The sequence below is a fragment of the Hyperolius riggenbachi genome, chromosome 12 (assembly GCF_040937935.1).
Source record: "Hyperolius riggenbachi isolate aHypRig1 chromosome 12, aHypRig1.pri, whole genome shotgun sequence".
Taxonomy (NCBI): Eukaryota; Metazoa; Chordata; class Amphibia; order Anura; family Hyperoliidae; genus Hyperolius; species Hyperolius riggenbachi.
The window spans coordinates 201231932-201244560 of NC_090657.1; the positions used below are offsets into that span (position 1 = coordinate 201231932).

Below are 12629 nucleotides of genomic sequence, written 5' to 3' on the forward strand. Positions count from 1 at the left end.
TGTTTTTTTTTTTTTTTACAAAGTTGAGAGCAGTCAGGAGAAGGAGATAGCTCAGTGGTATGGGTCTCTGACAGCAGTGCTGAGAAGCCTGAGTTTAATCCTGGTGGAGATTCTGGCTCTAATCTTGTTATCTCTTTATTAAGCTGTCAAGCTGTTCTACTTGTGAAATAGGATGGATGAGCACATATGGAGAGGAGAAGGACATAGCTCAGTGGTGTGGGTCTCTGACAGCAGTGCAGAGAGACATGAGTTCAATCCTGGTGGATATTCTTGCTCTAATCTTGTTATCTCTTTATTAACGTTTCAAGCAGTTCTATGTGTGAAATAGGATGGACGAGCAGCTTTGGTCAGGAGAAGGAGATAGTGCAGAGGTAAGGGTCTCTGACAGCAGTGCTAAGAAACCTGAGTTCAATCCTGGTGGACATTGGTTCTAATCTTGTCTCTTTATTAAGTTGTCTAGCTGTTCTACTTGTGAAATATGATGGACGAGCACATATAGTCAGGAGAAGGAGATAGCTCAGAGGTAAGGGTCTCTGACAGCAGTGCTAAGAAACCTGAGTTCAATCCTGGTGGACATTGGTTCTAATCTTGTCTCTTTATTAAGTTGTCTAGCTGTTCTACTTGTGAAATATGATGGACGAGCACATATAGTCAGGAAAAGGAGATAGCTCAGAGGTAAGGGTCTCTGACAGCAGTGTTGAGAAGCCTGAGTTCAATCCTGGTGGACATTGGTTCTAATCTTGTCTCTTTATTAAGTTGTCTAGCTGTTCTACTTGTGAAATATGATGGACGAGCACATATAGTCAGGAGAAGGAGATAGCTCAGAGGTAAGGGTCTCTGACAGCAGTGCTGAGAAACCTGAGTTCAATCCTGGACTCTGACAGCTCTGCTGAGATGCCTGAGATCAACCCCTCTGAGTGAAGACCTTGTGGCCCATGGACAAGCCACCACAGCTCCTGAGTCCCAGGTACGAGAGGGGTGCCTGTAACATAAGTCAATGACACCGGATAGCTTGGGGCCTCTTCCCCCTTACCCCATGTCTATGTGGTCTATCCATCTGACAATATTTGGAGTAGGCTGTCTTGCTCAGGACAGCCCACTTTCATACTTAGTAAAAATTTCCCCCAACCTTTTTTTTTTTTTTTTTTTTGCCCCCCCTGCTCCTAATCTCTCCTCCCTAGGAAACACACCTAATAATGTACATTATTTCCTCTAAGTTTAACTTGCCCAGTAAGGGGATTGAACTCAGGTCTCCAGTATAGCAGGTCTGACCTCCAACTACCTGAGCCACCAGCTCTGGTCATACAGAGACCTCTTCGTCCATCATACTTCACATCTACACTTCAAATCTAACAGCATATCCAGAGAAGCAAATATCCAAGAAATAAAGCCATTTTCATCTAGAGGGACTTAAATTCATGTATCACTGTACCAGTCATGGGCTGAATAAGTCAGAGATAAAACCTCAGAACTGACATCCATTTAGTGAAGCGGCCCAGGGCATTAGTAATCGGGAGATAATACAGCAGTGTGATAGATACCTTAGTTCTAGTCCTGAGGACTCTTTATTGATTTGTGAAATATGATGGACAAGCACATATGGTTAGGAGAAGGTGATAGAGGTAAGAGCTCTGACAGTAATGCTGAGAAATCCTGATATCAACCCCTCTGAGTGAAGACCTTGTAGCCCATAGACAAGGCATCACAGCTCCTGTGTCCCAGGCTCAAGTGGGGTGCCTGTAATGTGTGTTGGAAATACTTGTGGTATATCTGATATTTGGAGTGGGCTGCTATGCTCATGGCAGGCCAATCTAAAAGCTGTGTTTAATGAAATGTTACCCCTTATATGACACTCAACATCAGTACAAACCACTTTTGTTTGACACATTCCACCAACAGGTCATATAGAACCAATTTGGGTCCTCTGAGGGCACGATTCCACTTGAGCGGCGCGCGTCTGCGAGACACGAGACGGCTCTTCCGGGTCTGCGGGGAAAGCAGATGAATCCCATCAGGCATGCAATGCACGGCTATGGGATCCGCAACATCCCGCGCCAATTTGGATGGAAAAGCCAGCCGAATCGCTAGCGGTAGCGATTTGGCCGGAATTACCATTGCACCCTATGGCAGAGTTTCCCCGCACTATTCGCCTGCAGGGAAACTCTGTGGATTCGCGGCGGTTTCTGCTCAGGTGGAAACGCAAGCATTTGGTGGATGTGACAGGATAATCTAGGCCTTAGCATGCACAGAGGCTAACAATGTAGAGAATGTTTTGCCTTGTGTCTGCAGGAAACTCTGACAATTGCCTGTGAGCCATTTTTTAATATTGCATTGACCTCAGAGAGAAACCCCCAAAAGCTCAGGTCAGACTTATACAGTACCTAGTACACACTTTAATGATGGTTGGCCAATCACTGACCAATTTTACCACCTCAATGTAGTAGGATTGTCAACAGACATTGAATACTATGAGCAGATTGTGTAGGTGAGCTCTTATACTGCATGGAGGTGGTTGCTGCACGTGTAATCAGGAAGTGACATTCGCTGAGTAGGCGGTGATCTCATGCGGGGATGTAGCGTCCAAATGGTTGCCATACGCGAAACAAGGAATTGACATCAGAAGATGTGACGCCGCTACCCTGCATGGTGTTTGAAATACACAGAAGTGATGAAGGTGATGTGCCTATTGTATGCAGGGGCAGAGGTACGGCTCTCTAAGGCCCAGTGCACACCAAAACCGCTAGCAGATCCGCAATACGCTAGCGGTTTTGGGAGCTGATTTCAGAGCGATTCTAGGTATGTTTAGATAGGTTTTCTAAACATACCTAGCGGTTTTGCGTGCGTTTTTGTGTAGCAGATTACACATATTGTTACAGTAAAAGCTGTTACTGAACAGCTACTGTAACAAAAATGCCTGGCAAACCGCTCTGAACTAGCGTTTTTCAGAGCGGTTTGCGTTTTTCCTATACTTTACATTGAGGACGAAACGCTTCCGAAAACCGCAAACGCGCAGCAGGAGGCACGTTTGCGGCTTGGCAAAAACCGCAAACCGCCGGTGTGCACCATCCCATTGCAATACATTAGACAAGCGTTTTTAGAGGCGGATGCGGCCGGCGGATCGCTCCAAAAACCGCTCGGTGTGCACTGGGCCTAATAAAAGGATATCAGGAGACCTTTCACTGATACAGATAACATGGATATACTATATGAGGAGGTGTGACCTGATTGGCACTTGGCAGGGGAGACATGTCCTATTTAACCTCCTTGCCAGTTATCCCGAGCTCAGCTCGGGGTAACCTGCGCAGGAGGATATCTCAGGCCCCGCTGGGCCGATTTGCATAATTTTTTTTTTGTTACAAGCAGCTAGCACTTTGCTAGCTGCTTGTAACTTCCGATCGCCGCCGCTCGCCGCCGATCCGCCGCAATCCGCCGCGCCGAGTCGCTCCCCCCCGCCCCAGAGCCCTGCGCTGCCTGGCCAATCAGTGCCAGGCAGCGTTGAGGGGCGGATCGGGATTCCCTATGACGTCCCGACGTCCATGACGTCGGTGACGTCATCCCGCCCCGTCGCCATGGCGACCGGGGAAGCCCTGCAGGAAATCCCGTTCTCAACGGGATTCCCTGCATACTCTGATCGCCGAAGGCGATCGGAGTGGGTGGGGGGATGCCGCCGCTTAGCGGCTATCATGTAGCGAGCCCTTGGCTCGCTACATGATTTAAAAAAAAAAAATTAAAAAAATGTGCGGCGCTGCCTCCTTGCCGGATTTTTTAGACCGCCAAGGAGGTTAAAGGACTTACGAGGCGAAATTACTAAAAAAAGTTAATCACCTGCCTCACCTTTTAAGGCTACGTAGCGTGGATCGGGGGGTTGGCCCTAGAGCTGCGCAGCCACACTCGTGGCCAGGCGGACTGCGCAGCCGCGGCCAGAGGAAGCGGCCATTTTACGAGAGACAAGAGAGCCCAACCCGGGACGTGGGGTCGGTAGCCGGCCCTAAGGGCTAATGAGCGGGGGACCCGGTGGATCGGCACGGAGGGCACGGACGGCGTCCTCCGTGCCTTAAAAGGTGAGGCAAGTGATTAACTTTTTTTAGTAATTTCGCCTCATAAGTCCTTTAACCACTTTACCCCCGCGCGTACGTATTTCTCCGTCCCTTTTTCCATCCTTTAACCCCCAGGGACGGAGAAATACGTACTTTCCGCGCTCCCGCCGCTATCCGCGCTCCCGCTCGTAAACACGCCGCCCGCCGCTAGTAAACACGCCGCCGCCCGCTCGCCCGGAGATAAATGAATGGGAAAATCCATTCCCGTTTGTTGATCTCAGCCCCGCAATGATCCGCTGCCGCTCGGCTGAGCAGCGCGACCATTGTGGGGGAAAAAAAAGTTCTCAGCCTCTTTCTACTTCCTGCAAGCGTCCTTCCGGACGCTTGCAGGTCGCATAAACAAAATGTTACTGTGGCCATCTTGTGGCCAAATAGTAAAACTACATCCAAAGCATTTTTCACATAGAAATAAATTAGTTTAACACACAAAATTAACCCTTTACCTCCCACACTGCCCAAATTTTTTGTCTTGTAATTTAAAAAAAAAAAATTACAATTAAAAAAAAAATACATAAATAGTTACCTTAGGGACTGAACTTTTTAAATATTTATGTCAAGAGGGTATAACACTGTTACTTTATAAACTATGGGCTTGTAATTAGGGATGGACGCAAAACTGAAAAATATGCACCTTCATTTCCAATTAAAATATTGGCGCCAAACATTGTGATAGGGACATAATTTAAATGGTTTTATAACCGAGACAAAAGGGCAAATACATTTCATGGGTTTTAATCACAGTAGCATGCATTATTTAAAAACTATAAAGGCCAAAAACTGAAAAACAATCATTTTTTCCCACGTTTTTTCCTATTTTCCCATTAAAACACATTTAGAATAAAATAATTCTTGGCATAATGTCCCACCTAAAGAAAGCCTAATTGGTGGCGAAAAAAACAAGATATAGTTCATTTCATTGCGATAAGTAATGATAAAGTTATAGACGAATGAATGGAAGGAACGCTGAAAGGTGAAAATTGCTCTGGTGGTCAGGGGGTAAAACCCCTCAGTTGGGAAGTGGTTAAATGGCCACTCGATTAGCTCTGACTTGGGCTATTGCTGGGGTAAACTTTGATAATTGGTTGGGGGGTTTTGTATTATGTAAATATTGTATGTGCACTATATTCTCCTGATGACACCCCGCTATAGGGGTGAAACATTTCTTAAGTGGCACCCTATTTTCATTTATGCTCTATGCACCCACTTTCATTTCTACACCCCAGTTACCTTCTGTGAAGGTGTATACACCTATTAGTAACCCCTATGGGGCCAGATATGAGGAGATACTTACAAATCAGCTGTTCACCAAAGTTGACTTATAGGGCGATAGCTGTAGACCTCACTGCACATGTATATTTATAGGTGTTTATATGTTTTGTTTTATAGGATACCTGAAGTGACATGTGACATGATGAAATAGACATGTGTATGTACAGTGCCTGGCACACAAATAACTATACTGTGTTCCTTTTTTTCTTTCTCTGCCTGAAAGAGTTAAATATCAGGTATGTAAGTGGCTGACTCAGTGTTGACTTAAACAGAAAGTGACTACAGTGCGACCCTCACTGAAATTCTAACTATAAAACACTTTCCTAGCAGAAAATTGATTCTGAGAGCAAGAAAGAGATACAAAGGTGAATTTCTTATCAGTGAGGGTCACACTGTAGTCACTTCCTGTCTGAGTCAGCCACTTACATACCTGATATTTAACTCTTTTTTAGTTTATAGGGAATTAGAGTATTAAAACAAAAACAAAAAAGTATTTGGCTTGAGGAATGCCCTATAAACAATAGGAAAGGAACACAATTATGCAATGACTCATGAGTAAAAGTTAATCTCGGATCCACTTTAAGTCAGAGTGAAGAAAAAAAAAAAGACATCTGCTGTACATTTAAAACAGAACTGACATTCTGCTCTGCTTGCAGAACAATACAGAATCGATAATTGTCTCGACTTCCGTATCATTCATTACATGAAGGTCACCAGATTTAGAGTATGCTAGACAGATAGTGTAGGTAAGCTCTCATACTACATGGAAGAGTTAATATTGGCCAATCAAAATTGTATGTGTGTACACACCCTTAAGCCATTGACAGGCAATTTGGTGTTTTGATGCTACTGCAATAAAATGCACTAGCTCAGGTATTAGGCCTACGTCCTCACAGTAGAAATTTGGAATCTGACCGATTTAGTCATGAGTACTTAACAAATTAAAGAACATACTTCAAACCAAAATGTGCATGACCACCATATATGGAGTAGGATACCAGAAGAGGAACAGCTCCTAAAGCAAGGTGGGGAGTTTGTCTTATCCAATCTGTGCAATCTACCAGGGACCATAAAGGTTGTATATAAGGGCCAGTGCACACCAAAAAGCGCTAGCGTAATCACAAACGCTCAGTGCTTTTTGAAGTGATTTTTCTAGGTGATTCTAGGCATGTGCCTAGTGATTTTCTAATCATGCCTAGCGGTTTTTGGAGCAGTTTGGTGTAGCGTTTTTGATTTTTTTCTTTGTTACAGTAGAGCTGTAACTGGACAGCTTCTGTAACAAAAACGCTTGGAAAATCGCGCTGATCTAGCGCTTTTCAGAATGATTTTCCACTTTCTTATACTTAACCGCTTCACAACTGAGGGCTTTTACCCCTTCAGCATCTGAGCAATTTTCACCTTTCAGCGCTCCTTACATTCATTCGCCTATAACCTTATCATTACTTATCACAATGAAATGAACTATATCTTGTTTTTTTGCCACCAATTAAGCTTCTTTAGGTGGGACATAATGCCAAGAATTATTTTATTCTAAATGTGTTTTAATGGGAAAATAGGAAAACATTTGGGAAAAAAATCATTATTTTACAGTTTTCGGCCATCATAGTTTTTAATTAATGCATGCTACTGTCATTAAAATCCATGTAACGTATTTGCCCATTTGTCCCGGTTATTACACCATTTAAATTATGTCTCTATCACAATGTGTGGCGCCAATATTTTATTTGCAAATAAAGGCGCATTTTTTTAAGTTTTGCGTCCATCCCTAATTACAAGCCCATAATTTATAAAGTAACAGTGTTATACCCTCTTGATATAAATATTTAAAGATTTCAGCCCCTAAAGTAACTATTTATGTTAATTGTTAACTATTGGGGTGTGTGGGAGTTAATGAGTTAATCTATATTGTAAAATAATGTATTTGTATATGAAAAATGTTTTTGGATGTAGGTTTACTTTTTGGCCACAAGATAGCCACAGTAGTTTTTTGTAAATGCATCCTGCAAGCATAGGAAGTACGCTTGCAGGAAGTTCAGGGAGGCTGGGAAACAGTTTTTTTTCCACAATGATAACGCTTCTCATAGAAGCAGCCGATCATTGCGGGGGGGTGGGGGGTTATGGGGTTGAGATCAACGAATGAACAACTCAAATACATTAGCCAAGCACTTTTCAAAGCGCTGGCATTTTGTAAAGCGCTCAGAAGCGCTCTTGGTGTGCACTCAGGGCCGGCCCGCTCATGAGGCGGGGTGAAACTTTTGCCTCAGGCGGCAAAGTTCTAGGGGCAGCATTCGCCCGTCCGTGGGTGCGGAGGGGCCGGCCGCCGAGCTGGAGGGGTAGCTGGCAGGACGGGAGTATTGGGCCTAGCGGTGGGGAGGGGGGTCGGACCCCCCCTCCTTCGCCTGGGTCCCCCGATCTGCGCTCCCCTCCAGCTTTAAATATAGAGTCAGCAGCCGACAGACAGTAAGAGGCACGGGCGAGGACGTGAGGTCAGAGAAAGGGCGGAAGTACCACAAGGGTACTACCGCTGAACCGCCCGCTGCCCGGCCTCCCTCAACGCGTCACTCTCCGGACTCCTCCTCCTCACTCACTTCACAGTGCCACTGCCAGCCACTACCACCACTATTTTACTTTCCTTAAACTTTTGTATGGGGAAGCGGGCAGAGGGGGGAGCGCTAGCGGAGGGGGTGGGGGGAATTTCCGACCCCCCCCCTTCGCGATCGGGGCATGCTCCCCCCTTATGCCTGCGACCCCATAGGGGGGGCGTATTCGGCCGAACAGGGGCCCTGTTCGGCCAGGCATTGAGCCGTTCGGGCGAACCCGAACAGTTTGGCCGAACACCACCAGGTGTTCGGCCGAACTCGAACATCACCCGAACAGGGTGATGTTCTGCAGAACCCGAACAGTGTCGAACACTGTTCGCGCAACACTAATTGTGATTCTCTCTGAATCCAAATGAAACTGCGGTAAAATCGCAATGCAAAATCGATATTTGCGTTCCAAGCGTGAACCGCCCTTCTGATCGCACTCCTGTGTCAATCTGTACTAAACATGTGCGAGTCTTCTCCAAGCATACCCAGTACAACAAAGCTCCTCATGCACAGAGGGAAAAGCTGGATGCTAGTCTATTAAGGTGACCCAACGGGGAACCTTATAGGGAAAGTCACCTCAAGTAGACTAGTGACAAACGACATGCACAAGTGGCTTTAGCTATTAGGCAGGCACAGAGCACATTTGCGCACCCCTAGTAAGGATGCAGTTGTACACAGCAGCAGCTCTGCAACCAGAGGCTTTGCAGGAGGATTGGGGAAACCTTTGGACTATCTAGAGCAGAGGTGGCCAGAGTTTTTAATCCAAGGGCCATATTGCCGCTCTTGAGAGTGCTAGGGGGCGAGCTAGCGATATTAAACACAGTTATTGCTGATTGCTGTTAGGGACACTATGCCTGTGACATTTTGTCAAATAAAACATTTCCACTGCAAATAACCCATATACTGTGTGCAGTTAGCATAGTGGCAGCTGCTAATCAGTGGCTGTTACTGCTGCTGGCATTGTGGCAGCAACTATTCAGTGGCTGTTACTGCAGATGGCATAGTGGCAGCTGCTATTCAGTGGCTATTACTGCTGCTGGCATAGTGGCAGCTGCTAATCAGAGGCTGTTACTGCTGCTGGCATAGTGGCAGCTGCTAATCAGTGGCTGTTACTGCTGCTGGCATAGTGGCAGCAACTATTCAGTGGCTGTTACTGTGGATGGCATAGTGGCAGCAACTATTCAGTGGCTATTACTGCTGCTGGCATAGTGGCAGCTGTTATTCAGTGGCTGCTACGGCTACAGGGGTGGCTGATTATCTACAGGTGAAGCAAGGGGGAGACAGAGCAGCAACATAAGGTGGCCCCTGCATCCGGCTTTGCAGTTACAGCATGCATGGCTTGCACTTTCGGAGACTTCACCACGCAAGAATTCTGGCTGAATTCTGACAAAGGAAGAAAGAGGACCAGTCCCCGATGCCAGAAAACTTTCATACAGCATCTGAGAAGGTTTCAGAATGCCACATAAGGCTTAATGTGCCCGTTCTCAGAAGACTGGCCTCACCATTTCCTTGGAGGGACACACCCTGTGTCGTTGCCATTGAGACTAATGCAACCAGCTAAGGGTTATCTGAAGGCATTTTTCACATCGCAGCACCCTACAAATCGCCACGCTCATTGCTCCAGAGGTGGGGAACATTCTAGAAAAAACTTGCATGCCTCAGACTTTTGGAAGCCTCGCCAGGTGAGAAAAGCTATGGCTGAATTCTGACAAAGGCACATTCAGCATTTCACAAGAAAAAATGGCCATATCTGTCAAACCACAAGGCCCAGAAATACCAAATTTGCGGTGTACTCTCTGGGGACCCCAAGGGCCCCACACAGAAATGCAGGGCCCGCTGGCGCCAACAGAACGGAAGTTACTGAAAGTGCCCTGCCCACCCAAAAATGGACATTGAGGCCCAATGCCGAACTCTGCAGGCCAGGGGCCCTAAGCTTGGCATGCAGGTGGTCCCTTACCTGGTGAAGACACGTGCCATGTTTGGTGCCCCTAGCCCCAAGTGCGCCTGAGCTAGAGCCCAAAAATTGTTTTGGGTTGTTTTGAAAAAGTACATGGTTTTGGACCTTGTTTGGAACCCAATATCTCTGGCTCTGGCCAGGTGAGTCAGAAACCCCAAATTTGGAGTGCATGTAGAACAGCTAGGCACTGGCATCAAAAGCTAAGCTCTGAGCCCTGGGGTTCAAAAGCAGTGAATGCACAAACTTGAACAATTTTTTTTCAATTTTTGGGGTGCATTATCTCCAATTCCAGGGGGGGGGGGCTAGTGTGACCCCACCTGTACCTACATATAGCCCCCAAACTCTAATCCCCACACCTGAAATTTTGGGTCACTCGAGCAAAGGGCCCCTGAGACATGGCCTTCCGAAGAGGAGGCAAGCAGGCACGGAATTCAATAAAATGTGGAGGGCATATCTCTGGCTCTGGGGATGCCAGTGACCCCAAAGTTGGAGTGCAAGAAGGTCAATATGCCTTCTACATACATTTTAAATGTCAACAGCCTGTGAGTTTCCTAACAGAAAAGGCGGCAAACCCAAACGTCCTTTTTTGGGGTGCGGTATCTCTGGTTCTTGGGGGGCTAGCGTGCCCCCGATTATGTCCATGATCCTCTGCTACACACACCTGAAATTTGGGGTCTCTGAGTTAAAGGGACTCAGAGATACAGCCTCCCAAAGCGGGGAAACATGGACCAGAATACATGCTCCATAGTGCCACCTCTGGCCATGAAGGACTTAGTATCCCGGATTATTCTCTAATTAGGAAGATACTCAATTCACTCCCTGGTGGCCACAGGTGGTATTGCAGCTAACTTAGGGGGAAAAAAGTGCAATATTGGCATCTAGTGGCCACAATTGGTGAAACAGTTATCCTAGCCTGCAATCAGCTGCAATGACTCTTGGAACTTCTAATAGGTTGAGGACTTCGATGGTACCTAGAAAAAAAAAATTACTGCAAGTTTCACATGCAGCAGTCTCTAATTATAGAGAATTGACCGCAAAAGAAAAATACCTTATTATCACCACGATGTGTTAAGCTGTTGACTGCCTTTACACACAAGTGAACTTTAATACCACCCCATTCTTTATCCAAAGGTTTTTATATTTTAATTATAACAACAATCATTTAATGCACAGACATTGATGTTGGATAAGAAGGCAAGGTTCAGAGTCACCAATTCATCCCAAAGCTGCTCTCTGGGGGGTTAAGATCAGGGCTCCATGCAGGCCAGTCATCCCTGTCTTTATGGACCATGCTATAGGCCAGTGGTGGCGAACATTTCAGTTGCCGAATGCCCAAACTGTGACCCCAAATCCACTTACTGATCACAATGTGCCAACATGGCAATTTGTACAGAATACTGTGGTTTTAGTTATAAAAAAACAAAAACAAAAAAAACTCGTACATTAACCATTTCAGCCCGTGGGGATTTTTCACCTTATGCATCAGAGCAATTTTCACCTCCCATTCATTCGCTAATAACTTTATCACTACTTAACACAATTTATTGATCCATATCTTGTTTTTTTTCCACCACTAATTAGGCTTTCTTTGGGTGGTACATTTTGCTAAGAATTATTTTTTTATAAATGCATTTTAACAGGATTAGTAAGAAAAAAATGAAAACAAATTCATTATTTCTCAGTTTTCATCCATTATAGCTTTAAAATAATCCACGCTACCATTATTAAAACATATGTATTTTATTTGCCTGTTTGTCTCGGTTATGACACGATTTAAATTTTGTCCCTATCACAATGTATGGCGCCAATATTTTATTTGGAAATAAAGGTGCATTTTTTCCGGTTTGCATCCATCACTATTTACAAGCTTATAATTTAAAAAATTTTCATAGTATACACCCTTCACATGCATATTTAAAAAGTTCAGACCCTTAGGTAACTATTTGTTCTTTTTTATTGTAATTTTTTTTTCCATCAAAACTTTTATTTGGGTAATATTTTGGTGTGAGAAATAAACAGTTAATTTTTAATGTTATTATATGCGTACATTTTAATGTAAAATGTATGTAGATGTAGTTTTACTATTTGGCCACAAGATGGCCACCTTGAGTTTATTTGTTTCGCCATGTGTTTCTCAATCACTGGAAGCACAAGGACGACAGGAAAACTTTTTTTTTTGCAGAAAGACTGAAGCCTCTAGTAAGAGAGCTTCGGTTTTTCAGCTGGGGATGTGGATCGGTGATCGGGAACCATGTTCCCGTTCACTGATCCCAGGGCTACCGGGGGACAGCACGGGGGCACGCGCGTGACCGCGCCGAAGCTTGGCACCGCAGCAGAGCAGCCGCTTGGACATAAGGATCACGTCCGGGCAGCTGAAATGGTTAAAGGCCACTCTACATTTAAAATTCAGCAATCGCCCCATGTATGAAATGCAAAAATTACCCTCATATATAAAATGCAGCAATTTCCCCCACACATGATGCTGGACTGCCCAGCCTGGCTGTCGGTGATGTGCAGGGATGCTCATCCGGATCCGGGTACCCGGGTATCTGACCATTTTTCCGCTATCCGGTCGGATCCGGATTCCGGATACCTGGGGCCGGATCCGGATAGCTCTATGTGGGTATCTGGCCGCATAATCCGGATACCCATGGATACCCGCGGATATCCGGTGGATATCCGGATCCAGGTACTGTAACAAGGGAGATGATGTCATTG

General features: G+C 45.4%; 1 protein-coding gene across 3 annotated transcripts in view; it reads left to right on the plus strand.

The window, feature by feature from the left end:
• The first annotated feature begins 252 nt into the window (after positions 1 to 252).
• Positions 253 to 12629, plus strand: part of LOC137541174 (tubulin-specific chaperone D-like) — a 94914-nt gene continuing 82537 nt past the window's right edge. For all 3 annotated transcript variants that reach the window (XR_011025095.1, XM_068262348.1, XM_068262346.1), the window contains exon 1: positions 253 to 371. The gene's annotated coding sequence lies outside the window, so the exon portion shown is untranslated. The remainder of the gene's footprint in view (positions 372 to 12629) is intronic.